The sequence below is a fragment of the Pongo pygmaeus genome, chromosome 7, assembly GCF_028885625.2.
Source record: "Pongo pygmaeus isolate AG05252 chromosome 7, NHGRI_mPonPyg2-v2.0_pri, whole genome shotgun sequence".
Lineage (NCBI taxonomy): Eukaryota > Metazoa > Chordata > Mammalia > Primates > Hominidae > Pongo > Pongo pygmaeus.
Genome location: NC_072380.2, coordinates 72,877,354 through 72,891,368, shown reverse-complemented (window position 1 = coordinate 72,891,368; position 14,015 = coordinate 72,877,354). Strand labels below are relative to the sequence as shown.

General features: G+C 45.9%; 1 long non-coding RNA gene and 1 pseudogene across 1 annotated transcript; one reads left to right on the top strand and one right to left on the bottom strand.

Moving 5' to 3' along the window:
* Positions 1 to 2,679: 2,679 nt before the first annotated feature.
* On the top strand, positions 2,680 to 4,252 carry LOC129042993 (uncharacterized). The gene is made up of 3 exons (XR_008504264.2): positions 2,680 to 2,765; positions 2,875 to 2,985; positions 3,716 to 4,252. It is a non-coding gene; the product is annotated as an uncharacterized LOC129042993 (long non-coding RNA).
* A 2,425-nt stretch (positions 4,253 to 6,677) lies between these two features.
* LOC129042080 (interferon-induced transmembrane protein 3-like) lies at positions 6,678 to 7,078 on the bottom strand (annotated as a pseudogene).
* Between the last annotated feature and the right edge of the window lie 6,937 nt (positions 7,079 to 14,015).

The window sequence follows — 14,015 nt, the reverse complement described above, 5'->3', positions numbered from 1 at the left end:
CTCTCTATTCTATTATCTTCAAGGCACTTATCTCTATCCAAAAGTTATTTTTAAAATTACTTCCTAGCCCCCACCACCCCATAAAAGTTCCATGAGAGCATGGCCTTGGGGTACCCTGTTCTCACCTGCATCTGGGGCACATAGGAGAGCACCTGGCTTTTACCAAGGCTGCTCTGTAAAAGTGTGTCAAATTGAATTCATTGAAATGGAAGCTTCCACCCACAAAAAGCAGCCAAATGTTTAAAATGATTGTTTATCAGCAATTAAAATTTAGTTTCAAATCATTATTTTTGCCCATCTCTCAAAACAATAGTCCATCTTCTCCCTAATCGGTTGCCTCTTTCCTTTCATCTCACCAGATCCTACATTTGGAATGTCGAGAATATCTGTAGACTCCCGACAGTTAAAGGAAACCTATGGCTTTAAAAAGACGGTCATCACTGAAGATTGCATTAAACACGCTGTAAAAAGAAAATCTCCAAAGGAGATAAAGGGCCTCAGGGGTGGGTGGTGCCTGCCCAGCTGCCCCACCCCTGCAGGGAAACCTGCCCGCAGCCTCCTTAACCCTTCCGTGGCCCGCACCTCAGGAAGATGCTGGGAAAGATCAGAAGAATCCAAGCACTACTTGCTGACTGGAAGAAAACAGCAAAAAGAAAAAAAAAAAAAAAAAAAGACCGATTCCAGTGTTGCTCCCTGCTCCCCACCCCCATCCTTTCTTCTTCCAAAAAGGCTTCTGTTCAGAGAAATTAAAGGACTCTGATAGCAGATCACAAATTCAGGACAGAAAAGCTCCACTATGTAGCCAGAGACTGTATTGTGGGTAACCAGACGTTGGGCACTTTTTTTGCTTATGAACTTTTGGACACCATTCGAATAAAAGACTATTTGTTCCTGGACAAACACTCACCAGCAAAGAAGCTTTTAAGAGGAGGGGATATTTTTGTTTTGCATTTTCTCTTAGTGAAAAAAAAAATGAGAGAGTCAAAGAGACAGAGAGACAGAGACCAAGAGACACTTGCTCTACTTACTTTTCACATAAAAGAACTTAGACTAATTTGTTTACTATTGCTGGGGATTCATGTTTACAAGTTCCTGCAGCATTGTGGTAAAAGAAATGCTATTTTTAAAAAGTAGAAACCCACACAAGTCTCCATATTCAGGGTTCTTCTTCCCCTTCCTGCTTTCCTCACTCCCCACTTTCTTTTCACAGATGGCCACAAACACATGAGCCAAGTCGAAGCTCAGGAGGCCCTTGTCTTTCTCTCCCAGACCCCTTTGAGACTCCCCTGTGAAAGGGTCATACCTGAACTTGGAAGGCAATCTCTAGTTCAAGTTCAGTGGAATTCTACTTGCCACAAAAGTCACACCCCACCTGTGCTCCTTTTCAGCAGACCAAACTCCTGGCAGTCCTAAATACACACCCTAGATTTCAATCCCCCACCCCTTGCAGTTTTCATTTTCCTTATATACAGGGACCATTTCTGAAATCAAGCTAGCAAGATGTTGAATAATGTCCTTTTTAAAAGAGGGTGTGCCGTAACTGGGTCACTAACTGTGTGACTAATCACGGGTGCCTGTAACCACAGTGACTATGGCTTCAACCTGACTTGGTCATTTGTAAACCACAAAATGACCCAGCCATCTGCAGGGGCTGCTGGCTCTGGAGTTCGTGGCTCTTCCCATGCCTGTCCCCTCCTCACCCACAGGAGCAATGGCAGCAGCCCCTGGATGGAACCACCCTCCCCTTGCCTCTGCACTGGCAGCATCTGGGAGGGAGCTACTCACTTCAAACCTCTTCTTACTCGTCTTTACAGGCCTGTGTTGCAGAGGCAACCGCAGCAGGCATTTGCAACAGCTGCTCTGGCCTGAGTTCCGTTTAGCAACACCAAGTCCAAAGGAGAAAAGGAAGGGGTCTAGAATAAATTCCTTTTCAAGAAAAAAGCAAAACAAAACTGGAAAAGTGGCCTGAGAAAAACTTCCCCCAGCTAGTTCAGGGCTCTTTGTTGTGCCTAACATTTATTCATTGCACTAAAAGTTAATAAAATCCATAAAGTTTTCCCCAATCACTAAAGCAACTTAAGGAATTTTCAAGACAGGTGTGTCCTTTTGCCCAAGGGTCCCCAAATGTATCCTAAGTTAGGAGCACTAAGGCTGCAGTGCCTCAACGCGGGTCCCTCCCAGGGATCAGCCCAGATCGGGAGCTGCAAGGAGGAACAATTAACCCCTTACCTTCTGGAGACCCAAGTTCATTTTGGTGCGTCCTGCAGCGCTTTAAGAAAAATCTTGGCCAGGCACGGGGGCTCACGCCTGTAATCCCAGCACTTTGGGAGGCTGAGGCGGGTGGATCACCTGAGGTCAGGAGTACGAATCCAGCCAGGCCAATATGGCTAAACCCCATCTCTACTAAAAATACAAAAATTAGCCCGGCACGGTAGCGGGCGCCTGTAATCCCAGCTACTCCAGAGGCTGAGGCAGGAGAATCACTAGAACCCGGGAGTTGGAGGTTACAGTGAGCCGAGATTGTGCCATTGCACTCCATCCTGGGTGACAGAGAGAGACTCCATCTCAAAAAAAAAAAAAGAAGAAGAAGAAAAAGAAAAAAGAAAAATCTTAGGGCCAAGGGGCTTATTTGTAATTGAGGAGGATGATTGGTGGTAGTGGTGAGGAAGATCTACTCTCACTACCTCTCAGCATGAACCCTCCACCCCATCTCTCTGAAAATGGCTTTACTTTTTTCTTCATGGTCTGGGTAAAATTGGTCGAAGGTACACAAAGGACTAAGCAACCTCTCTTTCAGCCCCACCCCCTTACCTGTGTTCACTCATTCTCTTAACCATCAATCCCTTTTTTTTTCTCCTTATCACATTAATTCAGTAGGGCAACTGCTTCTGTCCTGGGGAGGGAAAGAGTTTTCTCCAAAAGGACAGACGGAAGCAACAAATGGGAAGGAAACTGACAAAGCTTGTGAAATCCCAAACCGGACTGGTAAGAACAACATCATAAATTATGGATCCCTCGAGCCGCCTCCGGCCTGTCACTGCGTGGTCTGTCTCCACGGCCTTGCCCGGCGCGGGCGACACTTGTCCATGAGCGCGGGTCTCTCGGGCCTCAGATGTCCCCTCCTGACCCGGCCGCAGCACCCCGCGAGGTGGTCCAACTTAGGGCCGCGGGGGGCGCTGGGCGCTCAGTCTGGAGGGACGCGCCAGCTGCGGGGACGACGCCCCCCCAGCCAGCAGAGCACAGGCTCACCATTGTTCCCGGAGACCCCCACGGGAACACCCTGAGCTGGCCTGGGCGCTCCGGTCCGAGGGGCCAGGGCCGAAGAAGGGAATGCGAAGGGCGCCGGGGGCGGGCGGGCGGAGAGGGTGCGGGGTGTGCCCGCCTGCCCCGGGCGCGCAGGGCCCGCGGCCTTGGTGGGCGGTGTGGCGGGACCCAGGGCAGCGTGCGACATCTGCGCGAGAGCGCGGGGGCGGGAGGGGACGTCGTCACACTCAGAACGCCCATCTGGACAGGCTTTCCTGCCGTGCCAGAAGCGAGGAGGGAGAAGTCAAGGTTAAACGCTGCGGCGGGGCTGCGGGCGGGCACTGGCGGGGGCGCACAAAGCTGCCGGCCCCTCCACTCGCGCCCAGCTCGGCGCCCGCCGTCCCCAGCCCGCCAAGAGCCCCGCGCGGGCTACCGTGGCCCCACCTTGCCCTTTGTCTTTCCTCCGGAGCAGATGTGCTGTGACCCCTGTAGCATTCGGGCTGTCAAGATTAAAGGAGCCTCCACTCTGTTTCGAAACTGCAACTCTTGTCCCCAAGACCTCATCAACCCCACCTCTTGTTTTTGTTTTTGTTTTGTGTTTTTGGCCACAAGTCAACCACTCATCATAAGGTGGGCAAACCCCTCGGTCCACATTTAAATTTGTTTGTGTGACAAATTGTCCTGCAGTTCCACCCTCTTAGCTACTGTAACCAGCACAAGAGAAACAATGAATTACGAGATTAAAGTTACGGAAAAACGACTCATCCTGCAGATGTTGTCTGCTGAAGGCTGTTCTATGGACAAATATGTAAAGGGTCTTTGTGTGTGTGTGTGTGTGTAAAGCCAACAGCTTCACATTTGTTCTTTGGTAATTTGTCTTCAATATGCCTCCCCCCGACCCCCATGATGAAAGGTCAATTATCAGACTCAAAAATAAGCAACCTTATCTGGCAAGCCTGTACTCCCAGAAATGAATGGGAGAGCTGGGGTTTCTCATGGGGCAGAGAAAAGGGAACTCCAAATCAAGCTGAATTGTGTGTGAGTCAGACTCTGGAGAAAATCGTGGGTAAAGGAAATGTGGGGGGCGGTTTCCTGGATTTCTGCTGCAGGAAGAAACCACCGAAGGGAGGAGGGAGGGCTGTTAGGGGAAGAAGTGAGGGAGGGGTGGAGGAGGAGAGCGTGGGCCGGGAAGGGAGGGAGAAGGGCCTCCTTAAGGCCGAGGGAGAGGGGCGGGGTGGATCGGTAGGAAGGCCTGGGTTTTCTTTGTTTAGTTGGTGTGGGCTGGGGCTGGGCTCAGTGAATGCGCCTAAGTGTGCACCGCGCGGTCAGCTGCCCGGCGAGGTAACAGCTGGCACCTGTGCGCGAAGTGCAGCCTGCATTAGCAGCATCATTATTCAGCATTAGAGCATTACAAAGATAATTACTGCGAGTTAGAATAGCAGAGGACAGAGGGAATTGAAACCCCAGACCCCTTGGCTTATCAAACTCCCAGGTTACTAGTGTAATTTCAGGCAGTTTTGGGAAAGCCATCTCTCGCAAAGCTGTGAGTCTGCCACGTTAAAGGGGACGCTCGGAAGACCCCACAGCTGGAGCCAGTGGCCCAAGGGCTCTTTTTCAGGTTTCATCCTGGCTCAAGGATCAAATTAGTGTCATAGATAGGATGCTGGAGGTCATCACACTAACATTTTCTGGTCTCCAAAGCAGTTCTACTTAGACTATCAGAACCAGCCTTTTTAAATCTAGAATTAAATGGGTCAAATGGAGTAGAGCAGGTACTTTGGTCTTTGAGTAACAATGATAGCCTCAACAATTAACAACTGTCCAGCTCTTTTTGTGTCAGATCCAATGGAAACACATTTATGAATTCTCTCCCTCAATCCTCACAGCAACCTTAAAAGGAAGGCATGATTATTACAGCCATTCAATAGATGGGAAAAATGAGGCTTTGAGAAGAGTCAGCAAAGTTCTTCAGCATTTTGCTCCCACATTTACTCTGTGCTTTTTCTTGGTCTAGAGCAGTGATCCCCAACCTTTTCAGCACCAGGGACCATTTTGTGGAAAACAAATTTTCCACAGATGTGGGGGGATGGTTTTGGGATGATTCAAGTGCATTACATTTATTGTGCATTTTATATCTATTATTATTACATTGTAATATATAAGGAAATAATTATACAACTCAGCATAATGTAGACTCAGCAAGACCCTTGAGTTTGTTTTCCTGAAACTAAATGGTCCCATCTGGGGGTGATGGGAGACACTGGCAGATTTTCAGGCATTAGATTCTCATAAGGAGCATGCAACCCAGATACTTCACATGCACAGGTCACAATAGGGTTTGCACTCCTATGAGAATCTAGTGCCAACACTGATCCGACAGGAGGTGGGGCTCAGGTGGTAAGGGGAACAACGGGGAGCGGCTATAAATGCCAATCCTGGTCCATGGCCCGGGGGTTGGGGACCCCTGGTCTAGAGAAGACTCAGGCCTACTGTGCCTCCAATTTCCCATTGGTCAGACAGGAATACAATCCCGTCCTACTGCCTAGAGGTTGAGAAGTACATGCCTTTGATTTTGGATAGCCAGTAAATCCCTTTCTCAAAGCTTGAAATTTGCATGAATGCCAGCTCTCCAAACACACATTCTCTCTGCTTGTATCCTTGGTTGGGTCAGAAGTAAATCTCATGAAAGTAAGTACTGTACTGGATTGTGATTTCTGGAAAACAAAGTATTTTTAAGCAGTGCCTTCTTATATAGATTGGTATACTAATTAGTGAAAAGTGTTTCACAAACTGGTTCAGCAAAAAGTTTGCACTTGGCACATCTAGCTAACTATGTGGGCCATAATAAGGTGAAGAACTTGGGAATCAACATTAACTTGAGCTTCATCTAGGCCAGTAAACTCATTTCCCATCTCCCGACTCAGACGCAGTAGGCTTGAGTCTTCTCTAAACCCGGGGTTCCCTAACCCCCAGGCCACAGACTGGGAATTTTTTCTAACAACTTTTTTTTCTGACACTGTAGTGAATGAAATCAGAGAGGACATTTAGTTTCTGGTGTACACGTTGAGTTTATACAATCAGATTATGATACCAAGGAAGTACTATTATTAATAATATAGATCATAATTATTAATAGAAATGACTAACATGAACTGGGAAATGATGATGGGTCAGTTATGACACTGAATGCTACACATTCATTATCTCATTTAATCCTTACAACGAAAGCCCTGGCTTCTATTCCTTCCCTAGTCCCCTCTCCACCCTCTAGCTAGGGAGCGCTTTTTTTTTTTCAGGAACATGTGCACTTTATTGAATGCCATTGTAGAAAAGTGTGTGAGGATAAAGGGCTGATACAGGGCAAGGAATGGAAGGTGGAGTGCTTGGGAGGCAGGTCATGGTCAGAGCTCCTGGCCTGGATGCTGCCTCCTGTTCTATCGATAGACTTGGAAGATCAACACTGGGATGATGATAAACAGAATGATCATGAGGATGTACAGAACCAGGGCCCAGATGTTCAGGCACTTGGCAGTGGGGGCATAAGCCTGGGTCCTGATCAGGTCACCAACCATCTTCCTGTCCCTAGACTTCATGGAGTAGGCGAATGCTATGAAGCCCAAGCAGCAGGAGTTCATGAAGCGGTTGTTAAACAGGGACCAGATGACGTGATCGGGCACAGAGGTCTTGCTGCAGATGTGGATCATGGTGGACGTTGAGGGAGGAAGGTTGTAGGGCACCCCCAGCACAGCCACCTCTTACTCCTCCTTGAGCATCTCATAGTTGCAGGGTGGCCGGTGTTTGAGGGAATGAAGAAGGTTTGGACTGTGTGGTTCATGGTGTCCAGCGAAGACCAGCTGTCAGGAGCTCTTTTAAAAATGTGAATGAGGCATGGTGGCTCACACCTGTAATCCCAGCACTTTGGGAGGCCGAGGTCAGGAGATCAAAACCATCCTGGCTAACATGGCGAAACCCCTTCTCTACTAAAAAAAAAAAAAAAAAAAAAATTAGCCAGGCATGCTGGTGGGCACCTGTAATCCCACCTACTCTGGAGGCTGAGGCAGCAGAATCACTTGAACCCAGGAAGTGAAGGTTGCAGTGAGCCGAGATTGCACCACTGCACTCCAGCTGGGGTGACAGAGTGAGACTCTGTCTCAAAAAAAAAAAATTGTGAATGAGATCAGGTTCTGCCCTTGTGTTAAAGGCTTCCAGTGGCTTCGCACTGAACTCAGGAAAACTCCAACTGCTTCTCTGGGCCTACAAGCCACCACCACCTGGACCTGCCTACTGCCAATTGACTCCATCAGCCCATAGCACATGCCTCCACCTGCTTGGATTCTTCAGCCTTTAAAGACATTCACACCTCAGGGCCTTTGCACGCACCCCTTCCTCTGCCTGCAATACCTAGCCCTTGCCTGGCTAATTTATTTTTTTAATTCTTCCATTTAAATGTCTCCACCTCAGGGAGGCCTTCCCTCAAATCCATCAAATCACCCTCGTAACCTATTCTTTTTCTTCTTAGCTTAACACCATGTAAAATTATCATTATTGTTATCATTATTATTATTATTATGCCTTCTTACACCTCCATTTTTCTCCCTGATCCCTAAGAGCCAGGAAGTCAGGGATAGGCATTGCTCTCCATGTATCTTCAATGCATAACACTTTTGGACCATGCAACAATGTTTGCATGGTGAGAAACACCCTCAGAGGTCGATACTATTATTATTGTTATTATTGTTATTATTATTATTTTAAGTTGGATTCTCGCTGTCACCCAGGCTGGAGTGCAGTGGCATGATCTTGGCTCAGTGCAACCTCCACCTCCCGAGTTCAAGCGATTCTCCTGCTTCAGCCTGCCAAGTAGCTGTGATTACAGGCACGTGCCACCACACCTGGCTAATTTTTTATATTTTTGGTAGAGACAGGATTTTACCGTGTTGACCAGGCTGGTCTCGAACTCCTGACCTCAAGTGATCTGTCTGCCTCAGCCTCCCAAAGTGCTGGGATTACAGACATGAACCACCGTGCCCGGCTGTAGATACTATTATCCCCACTTTATAAATGAAGAAACTGAGGCATGAGGATGTTTAATAACTTGTTAAAAGTTATACAACTGGACCCGGGATGGGCATGTGACTATCTCAGACTGCTACCATTCAATGAAACGAAAAAGAAAATGATAAACTCACATGATCTTGAAAAAATGTTAAAATCAAATTGGACTCTGTAGAAAATGAAGTTATCTTGTGGACAGTTTAAATGATTTACGTAAAGGAAATATCTCCAAATACATCAGAGATTAACACATCAGCTTGCACATTTATTCCAGCCACACGGGTTAACATTAACATATTCTGTGACTTCAGATGCAATGTTTCCTACTATTTCTGATTTCTTAAAAGGTTTCGAACTATTTGAGCGCTTGGACTGTTCTCTTCAAACTGTATGGGCAGGTGGGCATTCCGTCCAGTCATTTCTGCCCTCACCTTAGGGAACAAGCCGAATGTGGTTTTATTGCACAAGCGTAAGAGCCAATGCCGCCACAAACCCAGTGACCTTCTAGCTACTTTCTAAATCTTTAAATAACTTAGAAACAGCCCTCACCCAAGGGAAGGGTGGAATTTAAATGAAAGAGAAGGGGCTGATTTTGTGCTTACATTGCTGAAGTCCCTTCAAAATCAAGTGTCCCTGGTTTCTCCAGACAGGAAGTAGACAGCTTTTTTGTAACAAGGAAAACACCATGGGTCTTATCTCTGTGTTGCTTTCACAGCTTAGATAAACCTGTGTGTCCTACAGAGGAAATGCAACAAGGTTCCAGCAAGAACCTGTATGCTGCGGGAGAAGCTCCCTCCAGAGAACTGAGGTCTTCCGTTTCCTTCCAGCGGGAACCATAGCTGCTCTGTAGGAAAATACAGGAATTTGATTCACATAGAACAAAAACCAACAACCCTGAGGGGTAAGGGGATTTTCCTGAAATATATGAGTTTCCCTGGTTTCACATGATACTGTGTATGGTTTATACTTCATGTACCACAGAAGGCTGAAAATGGTCATTTCCTGGTCCCTCCGGTGGTGGTTTTCCAGCCAGGAAAGCATTCTGACTAACCAGTCAATGCTATTTTCTTTTTTTTTTTGAGTCTTCATGTTACTGAAAGAAAGCCGACTTGTCCTTGCAGGGGTTGGGGTAGAGGGTGGGGCTTCAGAGAAGCAACCTCGAGTTGGTCTTGTTATCAATCATCTCCGCCTATTGTGAGAGTTTGAACAGGCAAAACCTACCCACACACACTGGCGTGATATGCATTTTCAGTGTGTTACTTAAAGCATAAATGAGACGTCATCTGCTTTTCCATCAGATTAGGTTTGGTTTTTAAATATAAATATTCAGACGAAACTGAGATTTTTAGAACTTTGTAACATACAAACTTGATTGTGAAAATATAGACAAGAAAAACTATTTTTAGTGTTTTTAAGTACAATACTCTGTTTTCACTGGTTTGCTTACTCTTTCATATGTTCAAATGTATATACATGAGCACCAGTGTGTGTAGTGAGGGAGTGGAGCTTTCAAATCTTGAGATCTCTACACAACGTTTATTTGCTGTTACACTTAAATGAGGTTGAAGTTCAGCAAAGGCAGGCAAAGCAGGCCTTCAGTTTGCTTTGATTTCATAGACATATCGATCATTTCTTCTCTTTTGTGTGGTCGTTGTCAAAATTGTCTGTACATGGAGGCACCAGCAGAGCCCATTCAGCCCTTCAGGAAGGGCCCCCTGACATGCAGAAACTGTTAGTATACTAGATGCAATCAACTGTCTGTAGAAATGATAGACTCTGGGTGATAGTCACTGAATGCATGGCTTAGAGAAATTTAAGAACCCCAGGCCCAATGGATGGTGAGCATACATTTCTAGGAAGGCAATATCATGTCACCAAATGGGTCCCTGGGCTGGTCACAGTGAATGAAAAGAACTAATCTCAAGAAAGACTCTTCCAAATTGAAATGATAAACATGGGGACTTTTAGAAAGATAATTTGATCCAGAAATTGTCACTCTTTCCCTAATACTGTTGGGGAAAAAAAGGGGGAGGAGGATAGCCTGACCACAGCTAAAATTATTATGTGCCCTGAGATGGACCTCCCTGCAATGGAGATGGATACAGGAGGCTCTTATGGACAGACACCAGCAGCCACCAGTGTTACACATATTCTTGACCATTTGGCTGGTATATTTTGCACTAAATATGCATAAACTGGACTTATGCTTCACATGTCAGTTTCTTGTGATTTTGATTAAGCAACAGGCAGTCCTAAGCCAAACTCCTCCAGGTGCCCTAACAAATCATTTCTTGCCCTGAGAAGCCAGGACCAGACTAGAGACTCACTTTGGTAGTGCCCCTGGGAGACCAGTCTGACCAGCCAGGTGGCCCCCTAGATGACCTCTCTGGCTTCTTTCTAATTCAAACAAACAAACACACTGAAATGAAACCTCAGGACATCGCAGGAACCCATGAGGAATCCCTGTGAACGATCACTTCTTTACAACACTCATACCAGAGTTGCAACTCGAACATCTGATGTTTTCTAACATGATTCACTACTATTCATCAAAAGGCAGTTATTTTTCAATACAATTTTGAAAAGATACAACCCTAAGTCGAAGTTTCTAAGGATTTTTTCCTCCAGGAATAAATGTTTGAGAAAGAATCTTCCTGAATAGACATACATATTTTTAAAGAGCAAGAAGCCTGGAATATGTTTCAAGAAAATTAAAGGAAATGCCATGCTTATCATTATAAGGTATGCTCAATGTGGAGAGTGAGACCTCTTAGGAAGTAGAAGAATGAATAAATGAATGAGTGAATAGGGTGCCTCTCAGTGAGGGAATGAGCGATGACCGCTCCCACTGTTGTCTGGGGAGATGTCTGTTCTCAGGATTTTTTTCACTGCTGGAAGGAAAGTTGAGTGAGGTGATTATGCCAAGCAGCCCAGAGACAATTAACCCAGGTTTCCAGAGAACATCCTGGTCCTGTCTAGGCTGGTGCTTGCCTCAAAGGCTTTCTCATCAGCATAGAGTTACTCAGGTGATCCTTCAATTTCCCTGAAGGTGTTAGACGAGTAATGTAAAAATCTAGAAGAACTGAGCTCATAATGTGATAAGTAACAAAACTTTGCAAGCCTATTAGAGGGGAAAATTGGAAAGGTTGCAGCCAATTATTAATAAGACAGATGAACATGAGCTGTCTAGAAAGCACTTGGACTCTGGGAGACATTGCCAATGCAGAAATGCACGGGGCAGAGGGGGGTACCAGGCAGCCCCAGACAAATCCAGCCAGGAGGAGTGTTTTGATCATTCATGTTAAATGAACTAACATAAAATCAAGATTTTTTTTTTTTTTTTTTACATTTAGAAAAATTTGCATTTTCACCTCTGTCTCACATACATACGAATGAAATTCTTCATTTTTAGTCGGAATCTATTAATCCAGGTCAGAAAGAGAAGGATAAAGTGATTGACCTCATCTAAAACACCAAAAAGTTCGGCTCTTAGGAAAATGAAATCACCACACTTCCATTGCCGAGGGTCAGGAGCCCTGGGTGCAATATTTAAGGAGGCCTTCACTTTTGGGCTCCTGCAAATGCAGTACTGGCGCCTGCGTGAGGGTCTCCTTAAATTTTATGCTAGCCTCGTGCTAGTTCTACCAGTAATCACAGTTGGGAGGGAGGAAGACAGCATGGTAGATAAAATGAAGATTCCTTTATTAAAATGAAATTAAAGAACTGTTGGGCTTCCCATTTTATTAAATTTTAGAACTCAAATTACAAAGCTCCTAAATTTCAATTACATTGAAGTAGTCACGAATCTATGCCATGGCCCTGTGTAAGACTATGCTTTTAGAAGCTTCTCTTACTACTCCCGTCTGTGGTTTAATAAAATTGTTTCTTGCTACCTTTGAAACCCATCTGCCATGCTTTGTACTCCCTGTAGGTGTGGAATAGCTAAGCAACGTCTTTTTAAACGTTTGTTTTTCTTTTTTTGGGGATGGAGTTTCGCTCTTGTTGTCCAGGCTGGAGTGCAATGGTGCGATCTCGGCTCACTGCAACCTCCGCCTCCTCAGTTCAAGCAATTCTCCTGCCTTAGCCTCCCAAGTACCTGGGATTACAGATGCCCGACACCATGCCTGGTTAATTTTTTTTTTTTCTGTATTTTTAATAGAGACGGGGTTCCACTTTGTTGGCCCAGCTGATCTCAAACTGCTGACCTCAGATGATCAGCCCGCCTCAGCCTCCCAACGTGCTGGGATTACAGGCGTGAGCCACTGTGCCCGGCCAACCTTTGTTTTTCTAAAAGCATCTCTTGGTCACCTTTTAGCTTTTCTTACCCTCTTTCACTTTTTCTTATCCAACTCATCTTCCTTCAGTCACTGAGGTTGTTGGTTTCTAGAGTTTTCATCCAGCCATGCATCCACCAGTGGTATCACCTAGAGTATAAAAAAGCACATTGCTTCTACTCTATAAAGATCTTTCTTTCAGCAAGTGTTATGTTAGGTTTATATAGCATAGACAGAGATAATGAAGGCTGGTCCTTTAGGACAAATACCAAATGTGTTCTTTAGGCCATGAAGCTCTGATTGTTGTACTCTGAGCAAAGCCACCAATGGTCGTACCTTCTATGTGGGTCCCTTAATTTATAACACAAGATGTGGCTCTATCATCCTGCTGGATCATCCTAGGCAAAGGCATCAGACCTGAAGGAAACAATCTGGAGGCTGGTTGGTGGCTCTGAACTGGCTTCCCATGACCCTGCTGATTAATAGGGACACTCTGTCCTAGATGCTAACAGACCCAATTAGATACACTTCCAGGGAACTCAATGTGAGGCGGTAAAAGAGGAACAACAGCAGAGTAAGCAGAAATAGGAGGAGGCTCAGAAGAGAAAGTAAACAGGAGGCTTGAGGGCGTGGAAATTGGGAGGCAGTAAAAGGCAGAGTTAGTATAGTGAGGAGGTAGAGAAAAGGAGGCGAGAGAGACTGCATGGTAGTGACTGCAGAAACGGGGGCAAGAGAAGTGGGAACGGAGAGGATCTGAGAAGCTGACATAGGTCGTTTTTGCCTGTGAGCATCCACTGCCATTTCTTTGGCCACAGCAGCCTGGGGCTCCTTGGGTCCCCCACTCCATCCCACTCTCAGGCCTTTTGTTTTTTCAGGGAGTGGATTGAACCCAGCATAGCCCCCTGCTCCAGGCCCAGGACTGGCCAATGAGAGTATCACACACCTTCGTGGCCTGGCCTGGTGCTGGGATTAGCATATGACCCAAACCAGGGTAGCAACAGCCAATGGAACTGGCTTCCAGAATGCCCATTGTAACTCTCTGCAAAGGGACACTCTCTTTGCTGCAGTGGGCAAGCTAAAATTGCCAGGAGCTGACATATGGAGAAAGTGGGTCCCAAAGTGAAGTCAACCCAGAGAAAAGCAGAGCTGAGAGATGGAAAGAGAAAGGCTGTGTCACAAAGGGGGACTACCTCTAGATGGCTCAGATACAAGAGGTGCCATCAAGGGACGCCGGTGGAATGAACATCGCCAGGCACTTGCTTCTGAGGACAACATAACTGGATACAGCAAGGAAGGAATCAGCCGCCTTTATTCCTAGCATATGTATATAATTCCAAAACAATGTCTGCTGAGATAAAGACACTCAGAACACAGTTGCTGCTTAGCCAGTGATGGTTATTTTTATGAGGACATGATACACTTATTGTCACCCACTGGTGTCAT